General features: G+C 34.7%; 1 non-coding gene across 1 annotated transcript; it reads left to right on the top strand.

Annotated features, from left to right (window-relative positions):
• Positions 1-18,460: 18,460 nt before the first annotated feature.
• On the top strand, positions 18,461-18,567 carry LOC138832763 (U6 spliceosomal RNA). The gene has a single exon (XR_011373691.1). It is a non-coding gene; the product is annotated as a U6 spliceosomal RNA (small nuclear RNA).
• The last annotated feature ends 304 nt before the right edge of the window (positions 18,568-18,871 follow it).

Raw genomic sequence — 18,871 nt, 5'->3', positions numbered from 1 at the left:
TATTCACTGTGGTAAAGTTTTAAAAGGCTTCACCTAGAAATGTTTCTATGTAGTAGTAGATACAATGTATTTCCCAGACACTCCAGTGTGAGTCTGAGGCTGGCTGAGTCCAGTTCAAAAGTTTTAATGTGAGAACAGGAATGTAGATGACCAAGAAATAGAGGAATTCAGCCAGGAGCTGTTGGCTCACACCAGTAATCCTAGCTACTCAGGAAGCTGAGATCTGAGGGTTGCGGTTCAAAGCCAGCTAAGGACGAAAGTCCGTGAGACCTCTAATAAAGTTGCTCAGAAAACTGGAAGTGGCACTGTGGCTCAAGTGGTAGAGCACTAGCCTTGAGCCAAAGACATGAGGGATAGTGCCCAAGTGCAGAGTTCAAGCCCAACAACCGACAAAACAAAACAAAACAAAGAAATAGAAAATTCTTCATTTTTTTGTCCTTACCCGCTTTGTCTCTACCATTTCACAGAAACTTATATATGTATATATATACATATAGATATTTCTAAACTCTCAGATTACTTCCCACACATTATTGATTTATGTTTTCTTATTTAAAATAAAAATACACTATGCATTTGCATTTAAATTATATTGGACTGACACTTATTTTATTTTGTTATTGATTTCCTGTTCTTTTTATAGTAGTAAAACACATGAAAGTACTGAATAGAAGGAAAAGGAGAACAGCAAAAAAAAAACCTTAAGTAGAGACATAACAACGTGGGAGTGTCATGACATTAAAAGGAGATTGGTGGGGGGGGGGAGGGTGGCAGGCATATTTTGCCAAAAAAAAAATGTTGAAAAAAAAAACTTACAGAAAACTAACATTTCAGCTGAGCACTTATAACTCACAGCTATACCCCTAGCTACTTTGGAGACTGCAATCATAGACTTTAGTTCAAAACAAACTGGGGAAACATTTTGAAATACTCTATCTATAATGAGCTAGCAACTGGATTAGAGTAATGGCTCAACTGATAGACCATCAGCCAAACAAGATGAGCACCAGTATGAGGCTGTGTTAAGTGACCCAAAACCCAAGGTTTTACAATATGCAAAATTACTATTATGTTTAAAAATTATACATAAGCTTTGATTTATTTAATTTTTATAGATATATTCTGAGGATCTAATGGGACAAATGTGTAAGGTTATATAAAATGATATTCTGAGTAAAGAATTGCTACTGACAAATTGTCACAATCCAACTCTAGAGAATGGCTTTTAAAAGCAGGATTCAGGCTAGTAGAGTGCTTTCCTAACATATAAGAGGCCCTAGGTTTAATCTCCATAAAGGTACGAACACAGTATATAGGAAATATTCATGACATTTCTTTGGGAGAAACAACAGGTGACAAAAGAGTGTAGAAAGTAGGTCTCCATTTTCATAAATAAATTGTACACATTTGTGTAAATATCAATATATACACATAGTATGAAATTGTGTAAATATATATATATATATAAATGGTGTAAAAAACAAAATTAATCAACTTTATCTCTTATCTATAAAATTCTGTAAGATATTGTTTTCATTTTTTCTTTTCCATATAAAATGTTATGCTATTTTTTAAGCAAACATGTTCACTGATTCATAATAAATTATTAAACTTGTTCTTATAAGCACAGATTCTGGAAATATAGCACTAATGTGACACAGAATCCAGTAATATTTAAACTGAGTAACAGATTAAAAAATAGTAATTAGTCCAGTTCCTATCTATTATATATACATCAAATAAATTGAACAGTGTAAATCAAGCTAAGACATTATTGACAATTCCAGATTCCTCTAATACTTTAGTAAGTAAAATATTCTGCTTTCAAGCTGCAAGCATCGGGAACACACAGTATTTTCTGTGAGCTAGTGTTTGTGAAATGTTTGGGGGGTGATTTCGATGTAATAAGGAGGTGCTAGAAAGGATAAGAACTGGGCGTCTAGTATGAAGCACATTCTCACTGTCATTGTTTGGCTGCACAATAGCAGCTTTCTAAACTGCACAGCTTTGATACTCTTCAATATGCTGGGCATACTTCTGAAAGAATATTTCTACTTAGATGACAACTTATTGATCCCCTGAATGAAAGAAACTGAAGATAACACAAAAAGATTTTGTTTCCACATTCATGGCTTGAAAGATGTACTATCTTTAAGCATGGCATGGTGGTAGTCGCCTATAATTCCAGCACTCAGTAGGCTGAGGCAGAAAAATCACAATTTTCAGGTGAGTCTGGAGAGCACACAAAAGAAAAAGGAAAATGAATATACAGAAAAAAAATCCCAGCTGGGAGCCCTTGGCTCATGCCTATAATCCTAGCTACTCAGTAGGCTGAGATCTGAGGATCACTGTTCAAAGCCAGCCCAAGCAGGAAAAGTCCAGGAGACTCTTATTTCTAATAAACCACTCAGAAAATGGGAAGTGGACCTGTGGCTAAAGTGATAGAGCACTTGCCTTGAGCTGAAGAGCTGAGGGACAGCACCCAGGGCCAGAGTTCAAGTCCCATGATGGACAAAAAAAAAATCCCATTTGACCCCAAATAATTTACTATTTTAACTCCTGTTAAAAAAATGCAACCTCAGTCAAAATTTCAGTGCCATTCATCAGAAAAAAATAGAAAAAATATAAAACAAAAATGAACTGTGAAAGGGATATATAAGAGATATAAAAGTATTCAGTAAAAAGAAGATAAAAATCATTTCTTGCATGCAAAATATACAATAAAGGTATAGTAAGTAAAATAATATGTAGTATTGACACAAAAACAAACACATAGACCAGTGCAATGGACTAGAGATCCCAGAAATAAATCCATACATGTGTGTACCTAGCTGACATTGACAGTGTCCAAGAATAAATAATAGGAAAAGGATGTTTGTTTCAGAAGCTGAGGCAAAAGGAAATGTATACATATTTATACACAAAGCAAAACTTGACCCCTGTCTTGCAACATATACAAAAGTCAGATCAAAGTCTATTAAAGAGTTAAATGTAACTTTACAACTTTGGTGATGGGGGGGGAGGATTGGTGGGAGTGGGAGATGGGAAGGGATGGGAAGGAGAAACAAAGGAGGAGGCTACAATGTTTGATAAGAAATGTACTCATTATCTTGCCCATGTAATTGTAACCCTTCTGTACAGTATTTTCACAATAAAAAATAAAATTAAAAAATAAAAAATAAAAAAGAGTTAAATGAAAGCACCCAAACCATAAAACTAATTGAAAAACATAGGGCACATACATGATATAAGTTTAATAAGATTTTTATGAGGTAATGGTTGAGAGGCATAAGAAACCAAAGGAAAAGTTTGATTGCAATGAACTAAGAAACTTCAGTGCAGTGAAAGAAACAATCATGTGAAGAAATAAACTATAGATAATGGGAAAAGTATAATATTTGCAAGTTAGAAAGCTGAGAGGTGGTTAATAGCCAGAATTTAAAAGAACAGAAACAACTCAAAAGCAAAGAAACAAGTAATCTAATTGAAAGATGAACAAGAGGCCCTGATAAACATTTCTTGAAAGAGCCAACAGATCCTATAAAGAACACAGTAATCACCACCCATCAGAAAAATGCAAATCAAAGTCACAATGAAATATCTCCCCAGAGGAAAAAAGAAAAAAAGAAAAAGTTAAAAAAAAAGTATGAGGGAAGATGTAGAGAAAGTAGAAATTTCATACAGTAATGCTGACTATGAAATGAGTCTAGCCCCAAAAATGTGCGGTAGAGGTTCTTCAAAAATTTAACAGTAAAACTGTAATTCTCTAATGAGCCCATTCATTCAAATCTAATGAAATAAGTATGTTAAAAAAGAATCCTCTCTCCCACATTTATTGCAACAGTTTTTCTTAACATCCAAAATAAAGAATTCATCTAAATGCCTCTCAAAAGGGTAACAAATAAGGAAAATGTAGTAAACATATAGACAATCACATACTCATGATATTTGATAAATCAAAGGTGAAGCCTCAAGCTCAGTCTAAAGGGATGTTGAAACTAAGCATGACAGCACAACACTGCTAAGAGTCTGTGATAGAAGAAGTGTGAGTTCTAGGTCAACTTTGGGTACATTTAGATACTGTGTCAACAACCATGAAAGAAAGGATAGAACAAAAGTGTCAGAATAAAGGTTAGTCAAGGTGAGAACCTTTGTCCATGTACAACTATGTTATGCAGATGCTATTTCATTATATAAGTAAGAAAACCTGTACTTAGTGATATTTGAATCTGGACAAGGTAGAAGCATTAAGTAAGGAGACTGAAAAGTCATGGTCCAGCATTCTATTCAATTCATTAATTTAGTAGTCAAATCCTCACCATGTATCTGTCTGTCCTTGAACTGACAATCTTCTTGCCTCTGCTCTCCAGTGATGGAATTATGGTCAAAAGCTATCATACACTTTATTTTAACATATACTGATCCAATTTTAAGTTTGACTAGGGTTGAACCATGAGTTAGTTGCAGACGTCAACTTAGACTTTTATTTACTAACCCTCAATCAAAGCCTCATAGAAAAACAAATACTTATTTCTGTACCAATGATTGGGTATTTGACTGGGACTCCTCTAACAGAGACAGATTAGCAAATAAAATAAAATAAAGCTCACATATTTTTAATAGGTTTTTATGTGTCATGGGAGCATTCAGAAATGCAGAAATGAGACTTCTGTATACTTTTATGTTTCAATTTGATTTAGAAGGGACAGTTATAGTAAAGTATGACTGGACAGAAAGGGTATGATTTATTGGCAATAAACATGAGGAAACTCAAGAATTTAGGAAGGTCTGTGGGATCAGGTACTTTTGGCATCTGTGTCTTTGGCACTTTCCTTCTAAAAGGGAGGATTCTTTGAGTTGAAAATTTTATGACCAGACTCCAGAAAAAGGTCACAAGTTTTTTATGGCATGCTTTATGGAGAAAGGAATGAGGGTTAGAAATTTTATTACTTCTGTGTTTTTTCATTTATTTGTTTGTTTTTTAAATCCAAGGATTAATCTAATGGGATAGCATGTCCCAAACCCAATGAAGTGACTGTCACAAAAAAATTATGTTTTTACATTACCTAGGAGAAACCCTAGGTCTCCTTGGCGCAGGCCAAAATTTTCTTAATAGAGACCCGGAAACACAACAAATCAAAGAAAGGTTGGACAAATGGGATTGCATGAAGTTGCAAAGCTTCTGCATGGCAAAGGACATAGCTAACAAGATCAATAGAAAGCCCACGGATTGGGAGAAGATCTTCACTAGCCATACAACAGACAAAGGTCCTATATCTAAAATATACTTGGAACTCAAAAAATTAAATCCCCCAACAACAAATCCTCAAAGAAACAACTGCCCAATAATAAATAAGTGGGCTAAAGACATAAAGAGAAACTTTTCTGAAGAAGAAAGAAGGATGGCCAATAGACACATGAAGAAATGCTCAACCTCTCTAGCCATAAAAGAAATGCAAATCAAAACAACATTGAGATACCACCTCACTCCAGTTAGAACGGCAAAAATCAAGAACTCTAACAACAACAGATACTGGAGGGGATGTGGACAGAAGGGAACCTTACTGCATTGGTGGGAGTGTAAACTTGTTCAACCACTTTGGAAAGCAGCATGGAGGTTCCTCAAAAGACTTCACATAGAGCTACCCTATGACCCAGCAATCCCACTTTTGGACATTTACCCAAATGTTTACAAACAAGACCACACTAAAGCTACCAGCACAACTATGTTTATTGCAGCATTATTTACCATAGCTAAGATATGGAACCAACCCAGATGCCCCTCAGTAGATGAATGGATCAAGAAAATGTGGTATATATACACAATGGAATTCTATGCCTCCATCAGAAAGAATGACATTTCCCCATTTGTTAGGAAATGGAAAGGCTTGGAAAAAATTATATTAAGTGAAGTAAGCCAAGCCCAAAGAAACATAGGTCCCATGTTTTCCCTTATTTGCAATATTATTGTATGAGTCAAGCAGAAAAGGTCAGATAATGTGATGTTCGGAAAATGAACCCTTAGATATGTATTTAAATGTTTTTTTTCTTTCATGCATTTGTTTCTAAGGCATTTATAAGATTATTTTTTTGTTGCTTTGTATGTCCCTCCCCCACAGTATAACCCCTGCTTTCATATATTTGATGTCGGTATAATTTGTGGAGGACATGGGGAAAAACAAGTCGTTTAAGGATATAGGCAGACCCGTTGCAACAATGAGAAGTACAAGTTGTCATGTCGAAAACGAACTTTACAACTTTGGTGGGGGGGGGAGAGGATTGGGTGGGGGGGACTGGGGGAGGCTGGGAAGGGATTTGAAGGGTAAACAAAGTAGGAGGCTGCAATGCTTGATAAGAAATGTACTCATTATCTTGCCCATGTAATTGTAACCCCTCTGTACAATATGTTCACAAAAAATAAAAATAAAAAAATTATGTTCTTAGATTCATATACACAGAAACATATACACATACATGTTCTTGAATAGTAGGACGTGATCTGCAAATTATTTTATTATTTCTAATCCTAAAATTAATGTCCATATGAGAACTTGAATATATCTAATTACCCTTTGGCAAGATAGCCCAGTTCATTTCCAATCATACTGTTGTTCTACATGGAATCTGTTCTCCTCACACCCATCTCTATCCTCATCAAAAGAAAATTATTCATAATATGCAAGTAATAGTATATCTGAGCATAAAATATTTAACTAGCTTTACTAACTTTTACACAATTAAGTCAAATGGTATCATGTCATCTGCTATCCCACCCAAGAAAACAAAACAATGTGTGCTTAGAATATTTATTACTTGTGAATATTGTGAAGTATAAAAATATCTGGTATATCTCCAGTCATGTCCAGGGCCAATTTAATAAATTATTTTCCATTATTCAATGGACCATGATATGAGCTAAAATTGTTACAGGTGTTCTGTTGTCCAGAAGCCCTCATCTATGCTGAAGCATTTTGTTTAAATAAAAAGACCATGTTTAACATTGTAATATGAAATACAGATGAATCATTGACACTTCAATCAGCCTTTATTATGCTGAAATCACAGTAGGATATCCCTTTACCCACAATTGTAGTGACACTAAAGTAGAATTGATTTCAATCTAAAAATGAACAGCAAAACACATCAATATGTGAGTGCATCTGCATCATAGTCCAGTGTAATTTCCTTGAAACTATGTTTACTCTTTGATAGAACCCACAATGAGATTAAACCCCATTATGAGATATGACTCTATTTATAGTTCTAGAAATGAAAAGGAGCTGAAAACCACTTTTTGCAGAAATTTTAACTAAAATTTATTCAGACCTCAGAAGAATTTGCACCTGTTCAATGTCTAGACTTTGTGGAACTCGGTTTATTTTTATTTTTTTATGCCTTTCAATAATGTTTATGGCCCTAAATACTAGAAAGTTTTATAAGGTTATCTTGCCTTATCAGTTAAATACAGATCCTGTTACCAAAGGCAAAGTTGGACTATTTCATCAGATGTTAGTTCACCAGGTTCTCTGAGTTACAATTTTCACAAAATTCCCAATGGAGACATCTCCTTTGGCTATTAAAATAGACATGTATATAAATATGTGAGAGATAACTTGTTCTTACAGATCATGCTATTACAAGATCAATTAAAGGACACATTCTTAAAAAAATGTAACGAGGATTAATGAATCTCATTGTTACTTGCTCATGATTACAGTTTTTCAAGCTTTTAGTCCTGCACAGTAGTTTCCTAAATAAAGCAAAACTTTATATTCCAAAATTTTGCTTGCTTGAATGTAGAATGAGATGTTATACAAGTCTATAAATTGACAGGAACTATATTGGCTTTTGTCAACTAACAAAGTTGGAACAAATCATGGTGCTGATTTAAATGGTCTAGGCGCAAACTGATTTCTACGTAATTCATATGTTCCATTAATTACAGAAAAAGAAAAAAAAATCTGTAGTTTAGGGAGAGCTCAACATTCAGCATGGAAATAACAGCCTGATTTCCGGAGAAGAGGGTTATGTATACATACTCTTTACTAATTGTGCAGTAAAAATATATTGTCTGAGGTGAAAGAGAATCAGAACACCAAAATGAAATAATCTGCAAAGAGACATGCACCTATGCACCAATGTCTGAAAATTAAACCATATTTTCATCATCTAAGACAACTCATGTTTTTTGGGTATAGATCTTGAAAAATCAGTGATGAATTCATAAAAACTTCCTGAAAATACCTTGAATTTGCCAAGAATAAACAAGATAAAGAAAGAAGTTTGGATTAACTAATAACTCTTAGAAAGGTACACCTTTACAAAGTGTCAGAACTTCAACTAGTAGTACATACTTACTTAAAATAATTTAATTTATGAGAAGTTTTGCAGTTGCCAATAAGAGATCAGAAAAGTATATGGAATAATGTTTTTTAAAGTGATAAAAATCTGATTACTAAAGATGTTTAGCCAGGCGCCAGTGTCTCACACCTGTAATCCTAGCTACTCAGGAGCTGAGATCTGAGGATCACGGTTCAAAGCCAGCCCAGGCAGGAAAGTCCGTGAGACTCTTATCTCCAATAAACCTCTAGAAAACTGGAGGTGGCCCTGTGGCTCAAGCGATAGTGTGCTTGCCTTGAGCTGCACTGCTGAGGGATAGAGCCCAAGCCAAAAAAAAAAAGGTTAACTAGGAGAAGAACACAGAACTAGAGGGAATCAGGGAAAAACATACAACAGTGGGACCCATTGGCTGCACTGGACATTGATCAAAACAACCTAAGCAACTCAATGGCAGCAGATGGGAGGGAGGGAATGAGTGGGAAAGAGGGAAAAACTCACACTATGCAAAAGGAAAGGAATGTACACATCACCTGATGTGGAAGAAATATCTGTATTGTCAAAGCTCATAGAACTCATAAACTTTTTAGACCACGATAGACAATGTGTTTGTGAATTTAACTAAGCATCACTATCCCACAATACTGTAAAATTTGTGAAATTATGTAATCACTTAATAACAAAAATTTGCAAAAAAAAGATGTTTAACATGTATTTTCACCAATTACATATTTTTGTGAAGACAGGATAAATAAATGAGCAAACAAGGGAATTTTTTTTATCATTTTTAAGAAATATCAAACTGGTCAGATTCATACATTTATGTGTATACATATACCATACACATACATGTAACCCTACTATAGAAGCCTCCTGACATAATACATAGATGTATATAAATGTGTATGTGTATATGTGTGTCGGTCTTTATACATACATGCATTTAACTCAGAAATGAATGGATAAATAGATAAATTCATAGACAAATAGGTGATAGATGACAGATATATACATAGGTTTAAAAACTCTAGGCTGTAATGTGTCATTGAAAGGCATCAGCTCAACAGTGGTTTTAGATGTTTTTCAACTTCAAAGCCAGTGACTTATTCAAATTAATATTGACTTTCACTTTAAAATCATCGGTATAAACTATGTACAATCTGTGTACCTCTGTGTATTTATTGCCTTAGCAGTTTCAGTGAAGTTTTCTTTTTTTTCTTTTTTTGGGGTGCCAGTTGTGGGGAATTAATTCAGGCCAGAAAACTTTCCCTGAGTTCTTTTCTGCTCAAGGCTAGTGCTCTATCACTTTCAGCCACAGTCCCCCTTCCAGGTTTTGAGTGGTTAACTGGAGAGTAGAGTGTCATAGGGACTTTTCTGTCAGAGACAGCTTCCAAAAGTGATCCTCAGATCTTAGTCTTCTGAGATGCTAGGATTACAGGAATGAGCCATGGGCACCCAGTTAAGGTAAAGTATTTTTATTATGTTATATCAAGTTTGCTTTACTTTATTTTTTTACCTGTATTTAAAAATGCACTAATCATTTTAAAACTAATGAGTGAAAGTTAGTTCATTTAGATAGTACTTTCAAGAATACATATGCATTTTTTACATAATCATAATAACCATGCTATCAAACTTAATTTCCTGGACAAATATCACCTAAACATAATTTAGTTTATCATTTTCTGATGTTTTTCCTGAAAATTTTTATTTTTAATTCTCATAGGGGATAACATTTTAAAGCTGGCTAAAGTCAAGCATATTTTAATTTGACAACTTTTGAAACAAAAATCTATGCCAATCACCTAGTATTTTGGCTTTTTGTAAATGATGGAAGTAAAGTTTCTGATTTACTGTTATGAAAAGTATTTTATTCAATTAAGTAATCATTCATTTTTGTGGAAATACACACATATATTTGTATTTATATATGTATATATGGATGTAGAGATATTTATATACTTATTGGAATACATAATAGAATTTCAGATTAATACATAAATTTGTTATAAAGAGTAACAGCATCAGATCCATGTTTGTGCTTAGAAGTCAATACTTGGGGGACAATTGTTGACAAGAAGCCTCTGATCCTCAATTTATTTTTTTATTGTAAAGATATTATACAGAGGGGCTACAGATACATGAGTAGGGTTATGCATACATTTCCTATCAAGCATTGTTACCTCCTCTATGACCCCCAATTTTAAATCAATGCAACCTATTCCTTTCAAAATGCAGATAGTTGTTTGCAGAAATGGTTCTAAACTCAAGCAGGAGCCCATCTGCATCCTATTTTGATGACATGTTTGTAGAAAAGAATGCATAAGCATACAAATGATCATCCTGATCAAAATGGTAAAAACGTGAATGAATGACCACCCCAGCCACTTCTAGGATCAGCTGGCCAAACTAGAACAAAAGTGTTCTACTAACATCCTATAGTCCCTAAGACCATCTTAGTGAACTCAGACACCTAAAAGAGATTTTATAGTGAGGACAAAGAGGTTAAGAAGAATAATGGACAGGAAAACTGCCAGTTTGGCAGTGTCTTTTCCTCATCCAGAATATGTATCTCCCTTTTTATTGTGTTCAGAAATATCATAAATTACCTAGACATTCTGAAATATTTTATTGAAACAAACATCTTTAACTTCCCTACAACTTAAAGATTATAAAATATGCAGCTCAGACTGTGCCTAACAATAACTTACCCTGTGTTCACATAGAACAGGAAGATCTCAGGTTAAGCCTTGCCCAAAGTGACTCCATTTTGTAAAATAGCTGTTGGCTCCACTTTGACTGCAAAAGCTGAAGCAGAGTTACCCTGCATTTGCTTGTGCAAGTTAACAATCACCACCTGTCCAATATAAACCATAAGGTATAGATTAAAGAATAACTTACTTATACAAATAAGATGTTACCACTTATGAACTTATACAATAGAATCGGGAATATAGGGGCACATGGACATATTAAAGGACTATGAGTTTATTGGAATGGTGATGTATATCCTTCCTTGATTATATTAAAGGGCACCTAATATGGAGGGCACTGGCACCTACCAGCCTATCATCAGACCATCTAGTGCCTTCACCACACCATTAATGGATACTGTTTGTAAAGCCTCAGCTCAATAGGATGCCTCTGCCTTACAATATTCATTCTAGTGATCTGGAACCAGTTCTGAGCTTTGTCTATCTTGTGCCACAACTGCTCTGAGACTGTGTTCATTATATTAAGGTCTTATCTAACCACTTTTAGTGTCTTATGCCTTTGTATCAACACTCTCATCTTGCTTTCTCTAAGACTTTCCCCATAAACTCTACAGCTGTTTTAAATCTCTCCTATCCATTCTATAACATGCAATATGTCACTGCCAATGTAAGTGTAATGTATCAGTAATTAAGATTAGGTTACAAGGATCAGATTGCTAAAGGCCCTGATTACCAAGTAAGACCTATAGTACTTGCTATATGAAATCCAACAAAATCTCCATAGCTTGAGAACTTATTATTAATAAACACATTTTGTCATTGTGAGAAGGCACAAATGTGTCCAGCGATGTTTCTGATACAGCTGGGTGATGACAGTAAATAATAAGATTTTGTCGGTTGATACACAGAATTAGAAACAAGGGGGGCATTATTTGGCAGTTAACATCATAATCATCTGAGTTTGGCTTTTCTTTAAAATTTAGGATGATAGACATGAGAAAAATAAGCTACTCCTAAAGTAGCAGGATCTCAAGGGTGGGCACCTGTATAAAACAATTCCTAAGAATATATATTTCTATGGGCTCGGAAGATGGCTCAGTGGTAGTGTGCTTGTCTTGCATGTATGAGGCCCTGGGTTTTATACTTCAGCGCTACATAAGCAGAAAAAGCCGGAAGTGGTGCTAGGGTTCAAGTGGTAGTGCACTAATCTTGAGCTGAAGAACCAAGGACTGAATCCAGGCCCAGAGTTCAGTCCCCACGCTCAACAAAAACAAAACAAAACAAAACAATCCATATTTCTCTTATTCAAAGTTATGAATAGTTAATATGAAAATATAAAATAATACTTAACTCATATTACCAAAAAAGAGTTGAAGATATAAAAAGAATAAGTCCATATTTGGGGAAACCAACAATTTTAATAAATAGAAATAAACATTTTTATCAATGTTAAATTATGTATCCATGTCTGTACATTTTTTCTTAGGCAAAACTCACAGTTCATTTTAAAGTAAGTTATTTAATTTACAATAAGACACAAAGATTTTGCACACTTAATATATATATATATATATATATATATCAAAAGTTATGATGATGAATCCAACACTAGCTCCCAGTTATTGCAAAAAGAGGATCAAATATTCTTCTTTAAAAATAAATATGTTCTGCCTACATGGGACAACAATTCCTCAAATTTATTGCAAATATAACGTTGATTTCCTTTTCAGTCCTTACTGTGACTTGAACTCTGGACCTTACATTTGCAAAGGAATTGCCCAACCACTTGAGCTATAAGTCATAAGTCAATTTCATAAGTTCATAAGTCAAATTATTTTTGTAAAGTTCATGTCATCCGTGAGTTTCTTGACCTTAGACTTTCATCATTGAGTTCACTCTGTGATCATGGCTGTGTGCCACAACAACATTGGCATCATGTGGCATCTCCTTGACTGTTTGAATGGAGTCATTGGGTGCTGTTTATGAAGATTAGAATTAGTTGCTTCAAGGAAGCTTTATTTTTCAATAATTGTTAGGTTCTACCTCCCAGTGAGTGTCTGATTAAGTTCAAGATCTGTTATTAAAGTATTTATTGAAAAACTATAAGCTATCCATGTGACAGATTAGAGGAATCTACCTCTCTGTGGGGCATGGAGGCAAGAGTTAAGTACTGTTAAAGCATTATTAAAAACTGTTAAATCACTGTTAATGATATGTCTTCATTGTAAGCATGCCTTTTAATGTTTGTATTTTCTTTAAATAAGCTAAAATGATGGAAGCTGTGGTATTTGATTCCTTGACTTTTAGACCTTTTCTCTGTGCCCTGGCTGCCATGAGCAAAGGACTAGCCAGCCAATTCTACGAGTTAGCACCATCCCCATGCTACCCAGGGTGGCTTTCCACTCTCCACAGACTATTTGAAGAGTCTACACAGCAAACACATGGCTTGTGGCTAAAGATCAACTCTGGTTCCTGAAAGCACCAGGCTAGCATTGTCTGAAATAGGTTGTACTAGTCTTTTCAGCATGTCTCTTGTCAGTGATGTCTTAATTTCCCAGCAACCACTTTTACCCATGCAGTCAGGAGAAACTTCCACTGGTAGCTCAACAGAAAGCTTGTTTTCATCTGCCTGGAGGAATTCTGTGACTGGTGCATGCAGCCTTGTCACACTTACTTTCTGGCTGTATAAGCAGACTGTTTGGCTCATTCTGTAAGTCAGCCAGGAAAACACACCTCCTGTCCTGCTCCATAGTGTTGCAACATTAGGCACAACAGTTCTTTATCACCAGTAAAACAAGCTAAACCGTTTCATAACAAAACCATACTGAAGGGGCTCAGGCATACCTCAAGTGCTAAGACATCTGTCCAATAAACTGTAAGGCCATGGGTTCAATTTCCATTATGCAAAACAGGGTAAAAAGATAGAAGGCTTTCAAATTAGTTGTCAATACAAGCCAATGGATGAGAATTCAGTAGTCAAAATGATAATTTTTGAATCATAATCATATATTCTTTGTCTAAGTTATGACGTGAAATAATTGCTTTAGAAAGTTTGATGATTTATGAACAGATGACACAAAACTGACAAAATGTATCTTTAAAAACTGTCTTTGGATTTTTGATTTATCTATCAAGCCTTGCTTGGTAGGTAAAATGGTCCACCTCTTAACTTTTCTTTTTTTTTTTTTTTTTGGTCCGGTCCTGGGGCCTGAACTCTGGGCCTGGGCTCTGTCCCTCAGCTCTTCAGCTCAAGGCGAGAGCGCTCTACCACTTGAGCCACAGAGCCACTTCCGGCTTTTTTATCTTTTTGCTTATGTGGTGCTGAGGAATCGAACCCAGGGCCTCAGGCATGCAAGGCAAGCGCTCTACCACTGAGCCATCTTCCCAGCCCCACCTCTTAACTTTTCATACCCTAAGTCCTAGAAATGGCATTTCAGCTTAGATATAAACAAAAACAAACAAAAAGCAATCTTAGAGAGATTTGTTAGATGTCATAGACCATAAGAAAAATCATCTACTATTATGCAAGTGGAAGCAATCTCATCACAAGGATGCTTAAAGCAGAACTTCCTCCATCCAGAAGCAGAAAAACAAAACAAAACAAAACAAAAAACAGACACAGCAAAATACAGGCACATTCATTTGTGCAGAATTTAAAGAACAACTATATGGTTACTTTTGCGAACTACTATTGGGAAATGGTGACCTTTTGAAGCTGACAGTGATTCTAAGTTGATAGTCTGAAAAAGCAGAGACGTCAGTCCTACAAAACTAAAGAAATTAAGTCTACTGATGGCCAGAGAGCTGGGAAGAGCTCTGCAAACTTCATAAAGGATTGACATGCTGTAGGAAACTGATTTCAGACTGTGCTAAGCAGAATAGCTACTTGATAAGTACTCATCACCAAACCCATGGAAATTGTGAGATAGTATGTTTGTCTTGCATTAAGTCCCTAAGTTGTTACAGAAGCAAAAGGAAAGATTCTATTTGATTCTAAGCACTTATATTGTCTTGGAGTTTGTGTGTTCTTTGGTTGCAGTCTTCATCATGTTTCCAGTTGAGATTTCATCCAATGGTATTTAAATGTGAATTGATAATCTTGTCTAGTTTTCTAACCTAAACACCTAAACTTTCTAGGATATCCAGAAAGGCCAGTATAACTAGCAGAATAGCTGCCTGATATAATTTATTCTCACTGCAGAGACAGTTTCTTGTTGATGACAGAAACAGAAAAGTAATAAACCCATCTGTGTGTTTGAGTGATAGGACTACTTACAGGAAGCATTAAAGTATTTAGTATTCACAAATGGCAGGTTCATATTACTTGATACCGAATGTCTTCTGACTTTCTACTGGTATAAACACAGTTTGGATAATTGAATCCCAGAAGATGTTATCAAATAGGAGGAAAATTAGAGAGTATTCCCTGACTAGGAATCTGGATGTGGTGTAAATTTAGAAATGCTAAGAAATGCTAAATATAGACAGGGTGGTCAACTCAATAGGAAACAGTCTTAAAACTGTAAACATTTGGCATTTATTGCACCAAAAATTTAAGAGGGAGTGGAAAGAAAATTTCAGTTCAATTTCAGATTAGATCATAATAGCTTTAAGCATTAGATAAAAATGCTATAACAGGATAAAATAACTGGTATAAAAACTAAGCTTCAACATCAGGGAGTTCCTTGGCGGCTAAGGGCATGGTTTCCTGTGGGTTGCCAGGGAGTAAGAAGAAGGATGCTCAAGGAGTCATTCAAGAATTCAGGCAATGCCATGCAATCCTCTTGAGCAACAAACAAAAAACAAAAAGTGGCCTTCAAACTATTTGAATATAGCTTTTAAAGAAGGCATGTGCATGCTTTTGAAGGACTGTTTATAAATAATATGATGAACAAATAACATATATTCTGTTAAAAAATGACAATCAAAGTTCTACATTCCTAGCATCCTCAACTGTAAACTTTGCAACAACCTGGAAAATAATGGAAAATAAACAAATACCTGGACATCAGTATAAGAGATTTTAAGGGCCAGATCTGGAAAGACAAGCATTTCTTTCAATCACATACCAATTACAATAAATACTTAATATGGTCCCACCTCTGGGAAGGCTTAGTTACAAATGTTGTTTACATTCATGTACAAGAGGAAAAGACATTCAAAATAATTTGTTAAAGAGACATTCAAAATTATTTTTCATTGTTGATAGTTTTGTTAAAATGTAAAAATTATCTGTTATCAAACCTTAAAATGGAATTTTTAAAAACATGTACAACAGAAAGCAGCTAAATAAAATGAGTCTATACAATAAATAGCAGAAGAGGTCAAAATTGTCCAGGATACAAATTATATGTCAGAAAATGATAGTTTCTTAAAGAGTAACATAATTCTAACATATATTGACCTATTTCTTACAAAAAAAAAAAACTCCGAACTATTGGAATATGCAGTGCAATGGTTGGCACATCTAAAAAGAAATAAAACTTTAAAACCATGTAATAAACAGAAGTAAGATTATTCTCTAATTTTCACATATTTTATTCCAGAATGGTTTGGTAAACATGTAAAAATATATTCTTCTTTTTCATATGACCTATACTGTTAATCTCTAGAAAAAAAATCAATTAAATGTTTTTAATAAAATAATCATAAGTTTAATTCTAAGTAACCAAATTCACACTGATAATTGAGCAGGGTTTATTAAACATTCAACAAGGACCAAACATACAGAAAAAATTACAATATATATTGTCATACGTACACTGTAGTTTGCTTTTGCTTACTTTTTTTTAAGTATCAGTCACATTTCCTTGTTCTTTAATGGGAAATATGAGTTCTAATGCTTAAGTCTCTTTCCTTCCCTTCTGAGATTTTGTTGTGATTTTTCATATTTTATTTAAGCTACTTTTATACTTTTATACATCTTGATTTTTTCTGAACATTAATACAGTGACTAGTCACATGGTTTAGGGAAAGCCTGTATATTATTGAAAGAAATGATCTTTCTCTCTGAAACTGCTTAAAGACAAGTCTTTAAAATAACAGAAAGAGTTTTTTATATTAATCATTACTTCTCTTCTAACTATCATAAATACAATATGTTTTTCCCCACCTGCAGTGAAAAAATTAAGGAAAGAAAATCTACCAGTATCTTTTCAGAAACACTTTCTGTGAATGTCTTCAATGCAGAGATATCTACAGAGTCCTTCAGTTGATTTTACTTATCTCCTTAATTTTAGGCAGCAGAAAAAGCTCACCTCAGATGTTCATTGCTATTTGTGATATTTGTGATATATGGATATATAATGTGTGTGTGTGTGCGTGTGCGTGTGTGTGTGTGTGTGTGTGTGTGTGTGTGTGTGTGTGTGCTGGTAGTGTCAGCTTTTCTGCTCTTAGCTGGTAATCTACCATTAAGCCATACCTTAAGTTCCACCTGCGTGCTGGTTAATTGATGATGTCTCCTGTATTTGGAAACTGTCTTTGAAACTTGTTTGTCACATTTCAGCCTCTTCAGTATTATATACGCGAGCCACCCATACCCTGCTAAACTACCTATATTTCTCATCTTTTCTTTATAATTGTTTTTCCTTCAGTTATCAGGAAATCTCATATTTTCCCTTCACAAAACAGTTGCTGGGGGCTTGAGATCATCTCTTGCTGTTGTCCAGATGCTTACTGGATCCAGAAGCTTATAAGGGTTTCACACACATCCTTTCTATTCTAACCCAGTTATATTATCTGATTGTCGAGACCTGGCTCCACAGCTGGCATCTACTAGAAGCACAAGGATGAAAATCTCAGAGGAGAAAACCAAAATTTACAGAAAGCATGATCCTCTTAAAAGGAACCAATATTCTCTCTCTCAGCCATACGTAGGCAATGGTTCCAAAAACACGTACTGTACCATTCTTTAGTAGAATAGGACTCAAGATGAGTCTGGGTTGTTAAGTGCTCGACTTTCTAACCTGAATCTCACGAAGGAGAAACTCTCCGTGGCCACCATCATCTCCTGTGGATTGCAATTTGCCACAATGCAAAAGTGCAGTGTGACTCCCGTGCTGTTCTGCGAATGGTCTCGCAACTATCAGCCTGGACGCGTTCTGTGATGTCACACCTTACAACACGGAAACATTTATTACAATTCATATTCTCAAGGAATCCGGCAATGTGTTTAAAGAAAGCTTTATAGAAGGATGAGATCTGCCTTTAAGTAAATCAAATAGTAGGGGGGAAAAAGGACTATCGAGATTTTCTCGAGCATTCCTAGCTCTGTGTGAAATTAATAGCTACAAGTAATCTGTGAGCTCAAAAGCTTTGTTACTGTCAATGGTACATATCACACTTGTGGTGGTTTGAAATTGGATTTTTAAGTCATGAAATTCTAGGTTTGTCTCTTATTCTAACAATCTGTGCTCTCTTCAGCAGCACACATACTAAAATTGGAACCATACAGAGAAGATTAGTATGGCCCCTGAGCTAGGATGACACGTAAATTCATGAAGCGTTCCATATTAAGAAAGAAAGAAAGAAAGAAATAGCAAACTCTATTAAGGCATCTAGTGACTTATTTCTGGTTCTTGTACCTTGCTAATATCAAAGATATTATGTAGATAAATTCACTATTTCTTTGAACTCTTCTATGATGATGCACATTTTAATTTAACAAACACAGGCAGATCATTATGATGCCTTATTTACTTCAAAGAAATATGGTCAATTATTTTTTTAAATGGGCTAAATCTCATATAGAAAAATTTAAACATATTTGCATGTTTAAATATAAATTTATAAATATAACTATAAATTTATATATAAATATA

Source organism: Dipodomys merriami, unplaced genomic scaffold (assembly GCF_024711535.1).
Source record: "Dipodomys merriami isolate MVZ:Mamm:240054 unplaced genomic scaffold, mDipMer1.0.p SCAF_2, whole genome shotgun sequence".
Lineage (NCBI taxonomy): Eukaryota > Metazoa > Chordata > Mammalia > Rodentia > Heteromyidae > Dipodomys > Dipodomys merriami.
The sequence above is the reverse complement of the archived record's forward strand: the minus strand, read 5'-3'. Positions and strand labels throughout refer to the sequence as shown.